A 12,871-nucleotide genomic window follows, 5' to 3' on the forward strand; every position below is an offset into this window, starting at 1 on the left:
TTAAGTGTGGACAGCATAGATTAGTGAAAAGTGCCGCAGTCTCCCATCCTTTGTAAAGGGTTTGTGCTTTGGAGGCTTTTAGCTAGGGTTTTCCCTACAAACTGAGAGGCTGGTCTGAGTAGCTTCAGTTTCCACATCTATAAAATGGGCATTCTACTTTTCTGGGTAATTGCTTATAAAAATGATAAGCCAGGCAAAGTGCACAGCTCAGAGACTCTCATGTAGTAAGTACTGTGCGAATTAATGTTCTCTTGCCATTGTTCTTTAAACAGACTGTTTAACTTACTATAAAATCTTCCAGAGATGGGTCTGATATTGTTATAATAACTATTAACCAAAATATCAGTCTTAATGATGTTCAAGCCATAACTGTCAGGCCTGTTCAATCAGTTGGATGAAACAAAATCTTAAATGACAATGAAGAATTTAGACAGGTCTTTCAAGTATTGTACTGAGATTTAACTGCTTCTGTAGCTAAGCGTGCCTAACTGGCCTGAAGTTCACCTCCTTCCCTCACCTGTTAGCCCTCAGGAGAAAGAATTAATGAGGAATAAAGTGGCTGACAGGGAGGGCAAAGTGGAGGGTAGAAGGTAAACTGAACATACAGGTCTCTCATTCATCCCCAAAGTCTATATACATAGGTGGATACTAGGTAGTAGGGATGTAGGAGAGGAGCTACTGAAATAAGGGGCATTTTTCTGCTCCCAGTATCTGAGAAGTTACTATACCTAGCATTGTTTCTTAGATAAAAAAGAATATAATAGAAGCTCAAAATGTGTTGGATGGTTAGTGGCATATATTTATTAAGGGTTTTTACATGTTCTTTCCAACCTCTTGTATAACTGTTCTGGGTGTTATGACACTAGCAAGTTCCTATTTCTGTAACTGCACATCTATAAAACATTTAATCTGATTCGTTTTATTGCATGCTCAGTCCATAAAAAAGAGTAATGCATAAAAGCACGTTCTGCATGATCAATTAGTTGCTTTTCTTGGATTATAGTATTTGAATCATCCAGCCTCCAAGATATCGCTTTAAAGGCTGTACTTATGCTACCAAACAATAGTTTTCGAATTTTCTTAATCTGAGCCACAGATTATGGAGTTAAGTGAGGCAAGAAATCCCTTGATCAATAAATGGAGATGGAGTCATAATAAAAACATAATTTAAAAAATCTCTTCTTAATAGGGAAGTAGTTATCTAAATCCTCAATAAGCATCAAGGCTCTTCTTTGTTTAAACTGTGTTTGAGAATGATGCAGATTTAGCTTGCAGGATGAAATATGCTCTACATGTCAACCAGAACAGCTGGGAGCTTCTGAAGCTCTTCCCCCCTCCTGTAAATAGTGTTAGTCTCATTATGTGTTTTTAATCCCTTCTCTTACTTTGAATTTGTGTGTGTATATATCTCTATCTCTATGTACATAAATGGCCTGGAAGTTGTACTAAGTGAAAGATGTTGCCGGTGAGGAGACCAGGGTAGAGAAAAGCAGCTGGGGCGAGAGGATGATGAATAAAACAGACAAGGCTGAATTAGAGACTTAAAACCTCAGCCAAGATTGGATAAGTAAATGAAGAAATGAAGGCCAATGACCAAAAAAAAGGCTAGTTTGAGAAGTTTTCTATGGATGAGGAAACAAAGACCACAGGAAGGGAGTGACTTCTAGGCATGAGGGTTCTATGGGGGTACTCAGCACAATTTAGCACCCTGTATTGTTAAAGACAATAGAGGAGCACAGACCCTGGCCTTGATGGGAAGGGACAAGTCAGTCAGTCACAGAAACAATGTTACGTGCAAAACAGATCAAATCTGCTGGGAGCCTCAAGCCCAGTGTGGGAATCCTGAAAGGAGTGACAGTATAGCTGATGCCAGAGATACAAACAGTCACAAAAAGAGAAAACAATTTAGGGAGATGGGTTCATGAAGTACCTTTGCAGGCAGGGACTCAGAACAAAAGGTCAGTAAGTTACACAGAATGTTACTAACAAGCCGGGAACTCTTTTGATTCTACAGTAATGACACAGTTTTGCTCTGACATTGCTACACTCTGGAAGAAGCCCCAAGGCTCTTATTGGAGGGTGCTCCAGGGCAGACTGAGAGACAAAGATGGGTTTGCTGCAGAACTGCCTGCTGGTGGCCAAGAATGTGTGTGTGGAGGGGAGGGTAGAGGGTGACCTGGGAAAGGGGATAAGGAGCAGACTCTGAAAAACAGGAAATAATTAACTTGAAAGCCTGACTGAGAAAGACCACGTGATGATCTGAAGGAGGGAAGGCAACCTCCAGCCTCTTAAGATCTGCACGAATCACTTTGCAAATAGATGCTGAACTCAAAACTGCCCAACAAGTGCTTGGAAAAAGCTCTGTGCTCAGTCACTCAGTTGTGTCTGACTCTGTGGCCCCATGGACTATAACCCACCAGGCTCCTATGGCCATGGGATTTTCCAGGCAAGAATACTGAAGTGGGGGTGCCATTTCGTATTTCAGAGGATCTACCTGACCCACTAGCTTGGTTTTAAAGGGCTGCTGGGGAAAAACCAAATGTAATATGATATCATGTCATGTCCTGAAACTTTAACTTCCTGAGAGTTAATTAGAAAAACTGCAGAAGCAGATCTAATGTTAAGGAAAGGTTCTTGTTATTTCATTACAGAATGGTGCAAGATACTGTTTCCCACGCTTTAGAACATGAGTAACATATTTGTAATTTTTGACATACCTGAATGTTTCCTATATTAATATTTAACTAATATTTTTCTGTAACTCACTTTTTAAATGTAAACATTTATTTTAGAAGAAAACTTAAAAATCATTTTCCCACTTAGGGCTAACTTTCCAAATGAAAGCTAATTCTAAAAACTAATAAATAGTAACTAGAAAAAAGTCTCTGTTTTTTTCTAGAGACATCTTGTTTACTAGTTTGGGAGGCATAGATATCATTCATCTTATCTGAGAAATAAGAGACTGTAAATATTGGTTTGGAACTCCAGCCTCAATCAGGTGTTTTTCACACTGGGTTAGCCACTCATTAGAGGGTTTTGAAATTGATGTAATGAGTCACAGGCCACATGAAAAGAGAAAGAGAGACAATGGAATAGAGAGTGCACAGACTGTATGAGTATGTGTTGTTTCACAAGACTTTTACTTATTTCAGTTGCACATATGTATTTTATATGGCAATGATATAAAAGGTATTTCTGTGGCCCTACTGTGGGCAGTAGTGGAAACTTGTGAAAGTTGTTGCTGTAATCTGTATTCATATTTCACACTTCTGTGTATTGGTGAAATAGAATAGCAGAAGCTGCTTGGAGGGCAAAAGATAGGCTTTCTTTGGTCACTCCTGCCGGTGGGGAAGGTAGAGAGGGGAACTCGGGCTCCCCTTATGCCCTTTTAAGACCATATTTTCCAGGAGTCAGGGAGGCTTGAAGAGGGAGGCAGACTGTCTTTTCAAAGGAGAGTGCCTTTACCCCTCCCAGGCTATAAGAACTTCAAGATGGGGAGGAGTGGCTGAAGTGGCCCTATCAGATCCCTCCTTGTCTTCAGTAATCTTGAGACTGTGAGGAAGAAATAGGAGGAAAGGGAAAATGATACAAAAGAGATAGAAGGACCTTATACACCTTGTCCAACTCACCCCTCACATGAAACCCTACCACCCTGCAAAGAAGAGAGTCTCTTTAAGGATAATACATCTGATCTCATACTTTTCCAATGCTCTTCCCAGGGTTCAACACACCTGTGATGACCTGTAAGACCTTTCTTTATTGGGCTATGACTTACCTCTTCAGAAGCATTCTACCACCACCGTTCCTTAAGCTGTAAACTTGCACAGCATCAAAGTACTGAACCCTCTATGCCAGGCATGACAAGATGGCCTCCTGAAGGAGCCACCTTTCATCACCTTCTTTTTAAACTTCCAAAGAGTTCTTTTGTAAAGGTATGGGATAACATTGAAAAAATCAAGAGATTTCACACAAAATTCTAGATTTCTGGCTCCAAGAAGTACAAAGAGGGGTCTCATATTTCTGTCTACAGAGGCTAGATAGATAGGTATGTGAATCAGGTCACTTCAAGGCCACCAAAGCTTGCTTGGCCACGCAACATGGATGCTGAGGTAGCAATAAAATGGAATAATTTATCTGAACTCTCAACACTTGTGATGGCTTCCCAGGTAGCTCAGTGGTAAACAATCTGCATGCCAATGCAAGAGATACTGGAGACGTGAGTTCGATCCCTGGGTCCAGAAGATCCCCTGGAGGAGGAATGGCAACCCTCTCCAGTATTCTTGTCTGGAGAATCCCATGGACTGGGAGCCTGGTGGACTACAGTCCTTGGAGTTGCAGAGTCAGACAGGACTGAGCACACACATACTCAACCCTTGTTAACAATATAAACTAGTATGGAACAATCTCTGAGATACCCTAAGTGAAAAATTGAGTTGCAGAACAGTGTATGCTACGGTGTATGCATGTGCTATTGCTTATATAAATAAAAGAGTTATTTGTATGTATGTGCCAAGACTATCTCTGGGAGGATGCTGTACTTTCCAGGTAACTTCCTAATGCAACATAGTATTCTACTGTAGGGACTGGCCAGTAACTTAGTTAAGTTAGTTCCCTTTCAGCCTTATATTACTGATAATGATGCAACAAACATTTATACCTTTATACTCACCTTTGTGAACATAGAAGTGTATCTCTATACATTGGGAAGGGAATTGCTGGGTCAAAGGACATGTATGTTTTGTATTTTGATAGCAGCTATTGGTACTTCTGAGTGTCTAACCTGAGCATAGGTAAAGAAGCTCATAACAGCAGTTGCCTCTGGAGAGAGGTTTTCCCCTATTTGTGAAAAATATTTTATCAAGTGCATATATTACTTTTCCAAAGAAACACATATCCCTATCTCTGCTTATCTGTTTATCTATTATATCTATCATTTATCTATCATAAAATAAAAGGACCAATGGTTTTGGATGAAAAGTTATAATTTCTTTCCATGAAGACTTCACCAGATATCCTTCACTATTTCTATTAGCTTCTGTTCATTTCTCCTTCATTTCCCTTCCACTTGCCACTGACATCCTTGTTCCTACTGCCTCTTTTGGAGGATAATGTGGAGACCATGAAGTTACCTTCTCTGACCAGGGATTTGGTAGTAAAAACATTTGTGGTTGGGTTCTCAAACTCAAGGTGCCTTTAGCAGAACCTATTATCTTCCCTCCTTGACCTCCAGATTTAAGGTTCTCTCCTCCTGTATTTCTTATCTCGGTGGATGGTTTCATCCCTCACCTGTCGCTCAAACCACAAACCTGGGAGTCCTACTAATCTCTCCCCTCTGTCACCCTCAGCTGCCACCTGGTATGTCATCAAATCAGTGATTTTGCCCTCTAAATACCACTGTGTCCTTTCTTAGCAAAAATAAAAAGGATGGCAATATAAGATATTTGAGCAGACATGAGGAAAACAGTGCTCTCATATATTGCTAGTGGGACTGTAAATTAATTTCGCCATAACCACATACACACACATACACACATCTGATTCTTTTTAGAACAAAGATATAGGCAAATACAGAGAATAATATTATAACATATTCACCATTCTGAACTCACAACTATTAAACAATTTTAATCTTTTACTTCTTTTTCCTGGTTTTCTTTAGTTTTCTTTTATTTTTTAAAAGTCTTTATTGAATTTCTCATGACATTGCTTCCATTGTGTATGTTCTGGCTTTTGGGCCACAAGTCATGTGTGATCTTAGCTCCCCGACCAGTGATCGAACCCACACTCCCTGGGTTGGAAGATGGAGAGTCCCAACGACTGGACTGCCAAACAAGTTCCTGCTTTTCTTTAATTTCATAATAAAACATTATATGTTTTTAAAACATATAACATTGTTTATGGGAGTAGCTAAGTCTTTTTTTTAATTGACACTCCAGTTTAATTCTCTTCTCTCCTACTCCTGTGGTTTTCAAGACTGCAAGCCTCATATTCCTGATTTTTTCAGTTCAGTTCAGTTCAATCGTTCAGTCTTGTCTGACTCTTTGCGACCCCATGAACTGCAGCCCGCCAGATCTCCCTGTCCATCACCAACTCCCAGAGTTTACCTAGACTCATGTCCATTGAGTCGGTGATGCCATCTAACCATCTCATCCTCTGTCGTCCCCTTCTCCTCCTGGCTTCAATCTTTTCCAACATCAGGGTCTTTTCAACTGAGTCAGCGCTTTTCATCAGGTGGCCAAAATACTGGAGTTTCAGCTTCAACATCAGTCCTTCCAATGAACACCCAGGACTGATCTCCTTTAGGATGGACTGGTTGGCTCTCCTTGCAGTCTAAGGGACTCTCAAGAGTCTTCTCCAACACCACAGTTCAAAAGCATCAATTCTTTGGCGCTCAGCTTTCTTTATACTCCAACTCACATCCATACATGACTACTGGAAAAACCATAGCCTTGACTAGATGGACCTTTGTTGGCAAAGTAACTTAAAAAGCAAAGCTTTTTAATATGCTGTCTAGGTTGGTCATAACTTCCCTTCCAAGGGGTAAGCGTCTTTTAATTTCATGGCTGCAATCCCCATCTACAGTGATTTTGGAGTCCAAAAAAAATAAATAAAGTCAGCCACTGTTTCCCCATCTACTTGTCATGAAGTGATGGGACTGGATGCCATGATCTTAGTTTTCTGAATGTTGAGTTTTGAGCCTACTTTCTCGCTCCCCTCTTTCACTTTCATCAAGAGGCTCTTTAGTTCTTCACTTTCTGCCATAAGGGTGGTATCATCTGCATATCTGAGGTTATTGATATACACATATTTTTATCTAGTCATAAACATATAGAGGATTATTTTGTATATGTTTAAAAAATATGTACATTTTATTTATGTTTGCAGTTCATATTTGTCCATTACAAACAATATTTCATGGACATCTTTGTACATGTTTCTTTTTACCCACGTGCAAGAATTTCTATGGGTTATATAATCAGAATGGAAATTGCTAGGTCATAGGGTATTTGCATTATCAAGTTTATTGTATGCTACCAAATTGCTTTCCATAAATGGCTGAATTAATTTACAGTCCCACTAGCAATATATGAAAGCACTGTTTCCCTCAGTTCTGCTCAAATATTTGATATTGTCATCCTTTTTTTATTTTTGCTAATCTGAAGGGTGAAAATGATTTCTCACTGCTTTATTTTGCATTCTCTTAATTATTAGGTTGGATATCTCTTCATAAATTTGGTAGTGGAGCATTTAGATTCTTTTGTTAGCTACCTATTTCTATAGTTCATCAACTTTATAAACTCATCTATTTTTCTTATTGTTTATAAAATTTAAAAATGCATATTTTAAATACTAAAAAAATCCTTTCTATTCCCCCTGCTGTACCCCAATACAGGCCCTAATTGTCCTTTGCAAAGTATGTTGCAACAGCTTCCAGATTGGTCTTTCTGACTTGTATTTGCCGTTCTTCATTCCATCTTGCACACTGCAGCCTGAATCATCTTTCTAACAAGCACATCTGAGCAAGTCACTCCCAAATTCATTACTGATGGGGAAAGGAAGCAAAAACTAAAACATCACCATTCACAACAGAATCACCAAACAAACCAATTTTAAAGGTCTACACTCTTTGGTATACTGTACAGGTACTCCATGATCCGATTCCTCTCTACCTGTGAGAGGCCATCACCCTATTCTTCCCCATACATCTTACCCATTCAGAACAATTGGCCATTCTTTGAACACATCAGCCTCGCTCATGCTTCTTGGCTTTTGTGCACCCACCTATACTGCAATCTTGTCCCCCTAGAAAAAACTTATCTGACATCCCTAAAAAGACCTAGTTGCTCTTTGCTCAACTCTTATGTGCCCTATGCATGCTGCCTTGCTTCAGTCATGTCCAACTCTTGGGACCCATGGACTATAGCCCACCAGGCTCCTCTGTCCATGGGATTCTTCAGGCAAGAACACTGGAGTGGGTTGCCATGCCCTCCTCCAGGGACCTTCCCAATGCAGAGATCAAACCCATGTCTCTTACATCTCCTCATTGGCAGGTGGGTTCCTTACCACTAGCACCAGCTGGGAAGCCCAAAGGAAGAGTGATTTTTCCAGGCCCCAGTTGCTTTAGACTTACCTGTAGGCTGGGAGTGTGGAGAGCAAAGCACTGAGCAGCATCTCACTCTCAGCAGTTCAACACAGCTTTTCTGCGCTCCGTGTCACAGTAACTCCACAATTCTCTTTATGACTTCGCATTGAAATGGTTTTTGTATGTATGTCTTCTCTCTAGACTGGAAGCTTTGATAGCACAGGGCTCTGTCTCTTGGTCTCAAGAGGCAGTGTATCAGAGTGGTTAGGAGTGTGGGCTCTGAAGCTAAACTGCCTGGGTTTGAATCTTAGCTCTGTTACAGTTTGGGAAGTTGCTTAGCTTCTCCATGTGTCAGATTCCTCATTTGTAAAGTAGGGATAATAGTAGTACCTATCTCATCTGCTTTCATTAAATCAGTTAATAAATATAAAGTGCTTATTAATAGCCAAAAGGTGGAAGCAAGTCAGGTGTTGATAAACCTGAGTCTCCTGTATCTACATTACAGATTCTTGACCACAGAGCCACCAAGGAAACCCAAATTAATAAAATGTGTATATACTTATACATATGCATATATACACACATACAATGGAATGTTTTTTAGGCTTAAATAGGAAGGACATTTCTGATATGTGCTGCTGCTGCTGCTGCTGCTGCTCCTGCTGCTGCTAAGTCGCTTCAGTCGTGGCCGACTCTATGTGACCCCATAGGCAGCAGCCCACCAGGCTCCCCCAACTTGTATTAACCTTGAAGACTATGCTCAAACAAACCAGTCACGAAAGAACAAATACTGTATAATTCCAATTATATGAGGTATCTGTGATAGTCAATTTCATAAAGACAGTAAAATGATGGTTACCAAGGGATGCCAAGAGGGGAGAATGAAGAATTAGTGTTTAATGGATAGAGATTCAGTTTGGGAAAATGAAAAGTCTAGAGATGGACGATGGTGACGATTCCACAACAGTATGAACATACTTCATGCTATAGAACTGTGCACTTAAAATGGTTAGGGAATTTCTTGGTGGTCTAGTGGTTAGGACTCCATGCTTTCATTGCTGAGGGCCTGAGTTTGATCCTTGGTTGAAGATCCCGTATGCCTCACAGCCAAAAAAAGAGAAGATTAAAATGGTAAATGTTATGTTATGTATACTTTGTTATAGTAAATGAAGAAAGTGCTTATAATGATGTCCAGTATATAGTGGCTGCTCAATAAAGGTTAATTCTGATTCTGTTTATTAACAACACATTATTAATAATCATTCGTTATTCTCACTGTCCTTGAGCTATTGTGTCCTCAAGTGGGGCTAGCTCCTACAGCTGGGTCAGTTCCCCATCTGTTTCCTGTCCAACCCTAACTTCCTCTGATTTCCTGACACAAGGCCAGTTCCTCAGAAGGAGATTTCTAGGGCAAGAGAGTATACTTGGCCTTGCTAGCCTAGGTGACACTTGGGTATCCCCCAACTAAAATTTCAGGAGTAACACCCACTGTGTGCTTAATCCTGGTTTGAGTCTTGGTCAGTAGTGACCCCTGCTTCCTCTCTTCTTTTCCCAGTTCATCTTTCCCAGGCACCTAGCTGCTGCTGCTAAGTCGCTTCAGTCATGTCCGACTCTGTGTGACCCCATAGATGGCAGCCCACCAGGCTCCCCTGTCCCCAGGATTCTCCAGGCAAGAACACTGGAGGTTGCCATTTCCTTCTCCAATGCATGAAAGTGAAAAGTGAAAGTGAAGCCGCTCTGTCGTGTCTAGCTACCATACCAGAAATAACTGGAGGCATTAGAAAAATGTCCTGTGCTGTGCTTAGTTGCTCAGTTGTGGCCAGCTCTTTGTGACTTCACAGACTATAGCCCACCAGGCTCCTCTCTCCATGGGGATTCTCCAGGCAAGAATACTGGAGTGGGTTGTCATGCCCTCCTCCAGGGGATCTTCCCAACCCAGGGATCGAACTCAAGTCTGCATTTCAGGCAAATTCTTCAACGACTGAACCACCAGGGAAGCCCATTAGAAAAATACAGCGCATTAAATGAATCTGTGAATATTCTTTGCACTTTAAAAACCTGTGCTAATTCTGCTCTCGTACTCTCCAAGCCACTCGCCAAACCCACACTTTCCCTCTTCTCTTCACCCATGAAGCAAGCTTTAGTCTGAGGTCTTAACCTGTGGTAAACCCAAACCATCCGTTCCAAGATTCCTCCAGAATCCAGTTTCCCATGTTGGGGCCTCAAATAGTCTTTAGCATAATGTTCTTTCTCTGAACTCTTTGAAGCACAAAATTCTCACTTTGTGTTCTTATGACCAGAACAGAAACAAAACTTTTCTGAGTAGTTGGGAGCAGCTTTGTTTTTGTTTTTTAGAGTACAACCTAAAAATGCCATGCCTGATTTTCTAGAGGTCCTTGAAGTGCTGCTGGCTTAGATCACAAATGAAAAATTCAGATGTAGACAGGTGTAAAAGTCAAGCACTCAGCCTAGGAGATTCTGGGTGGCTCCAGTTCAGCAGAGCAAATGGCAAAACAACAGGTGTCCACAGATGTACTGACCCACAAGGCACTCATACTCAAAGCTCGCCTTGAGATTGAATTCTCTCATTGAAATCTGCCCCTTCAGTCTGACCCCCATCACCCAATCTCTGCAGGGCTTGGGAAATTATGCATTCTGCTGGCCTTATGTTACAGGTACCAGGAGGTTATGTGTGACTCACCTAGGATTAGCGGGCTTTAGGACTCAAAGTTCTGACATTTTCAAGCTGTTTATTAGTCAGAGGACATTGCAGCCTACCTACAGAGGTTGCATAATAGTTAAAAACTATAGTTGGAACAAATGCTCAGGGGTGACCACATAGGACAGAGACTTGCTGAATTGGGAACTCAGTCTAGGGTCCTCAGAGCCTTAAAGAGTTGTCTTGAAATAAGACATTTGCAGCATGGGGAAGAAGGAATATGATGGAAAAAGAGAGTCAATGTGACTTTCCCTAATTGGAGGATCAAAAATAGGGTTGATAAACCTTGTAAATCAGGTATTCCACTTACTGTGTCTTAAGGTAGTCAGGAACTAGAGCCAGAAACCATTAAAGTAAAAACTTTATAAGCTTTGTACCACTTCACATCTGTTCTTATTGTTATTCTGTGTTTGTTTCTTGGTATGATAATGTGCAAGCATGCTCAGTTGCTCAGTCATGTCCAACTCTTTGTGACCTCATGGACTGTAACCTGCTAGGCTCCTCTGTCCATGGAATTTTCAGGCAAGAATACTAGAATGGGTTGCCATTTCCTACACCAGGGGATCTTACACACGCACACAATGGGAGGGAACAGTTCACCCAAGAAAAAACTGATCTGAGCAGCAGCAATTTCATGTGTGAAGAAAGGTTGCTCATAGCAACACTGTCTGTAATAGAAAATTGAAATAACCCAAGGGTCCATCAAAAGGGGATTGTTAAATATAGAGCAGCTTTACTGTGGAATACGATTCAGCTATTAAAAAGAATGGAGAGGATATAAATGTGCTGATATAAAAAGATGCCTGAGATATGTTAAGTGAAAAAAGCAAAGAGCTAACAGTATACATACATAAAATCCCATTTCTGTATGGTGTTTCCTTATGAGGTGAGGCATATAATATGTATCTTCACTTTCTTGTATGTATACAGTGTCTGGAAGGAAATTAAAAAGTTAATTGTGCCACTTCCCACCTCTGGGATTGAGATTTAGGAGAGGTATTGGGGAATTATTGCTTTCAACTTTGTAATTTTTATTCTGTTTGAAAGTTTAAAAAATATTTATAATTAAAAAAATTTTTTTAAAGTCTTCTAAGGGTTTCAGCCAGGATAATTTCAGGATTTATCATTTTTGGAAAGCTGTCCTTCAGTTCTAATTTCAAATAGGAATGTGGACTTTAGTTTCCTGATTTCTTGTTCCTTCACCCAGGATGGTGGACAAAGCTGCAGTTTTTTTAAAATTTTTTTGGTGGCCACATGGCATGTGGGATCTTAGTTCCCCCACCAATGATCAAACCCACATGCCCTGCATTGGAAGTGTGGAATCTTAACCACTGGACCTGCCAAAGAAGTCCCAAAATTGCAGTTTGAATATATATTCTTTTCAAGCACATGTGGAATATTTATGACCACGTTCTAAGTCACAGCAGGATTCAACAATATGCCAAGGAAATGATAGCATATAAACGACATTCACTGTCTACAATGCAATAAAATTATAAATCAGTAACAATAGTACCATATTTAAGCAATAGTTAAATAACCAAATCAAAATGTAGTCTCATTCTAAATTCTCTAACAGTGATAACATAAAAGAAAAACTTATTTTAATGAATTTTCTCTGATTTTTACCCTCACCGTTAATCATGATGAGGATATTCGCTGCTCCTAAGTTGAACTACGCTGTGACTAAATGAACAAGTCAGTTTGTTTGTTTCTATCTCATCTCTTCCCATAAAGGTTTGAAAGAGGTTCAGTTGCTTGAACTCAATTCTGAATATGGAGGAACTTTCCTTGTCATTGGTTGTAAAGTTAATATATTAAAGCCATAAAATTCCCCCAAGAATCCTAACCCGTGGTGACAGGCATGTTGAAGGATCCTGTTTTCCTCTGGGGAGAAGCCCACACCTGCCAGTCACAATAAACTTTAGATACTGACATGGACAGATGCCCAAGATATATCTTGTGTGAAAAAGAAAAACAAGTTATAAGACAATGTGTATTATATGTAGTATTAGATGATCTAATATGGAAACCAGGGGTGTACCTTGTGTGTCAAGGAAGCAAAAACA

The sequence above is a fragment of the Capra hircus genome, chromosome 26, assembly GCF_001704415.2.
Source record: "Capra hircus breed San Clemente chromosome 26, ASM170441v1, whole genome shotgun sequence".
Taxonomy (NCBI): domain Eukaryota; kingdom Metazoa; phylum Chordata; class Mammalia; order Artiodactyla; family Bovidae; genus Capra; species Capra hircus.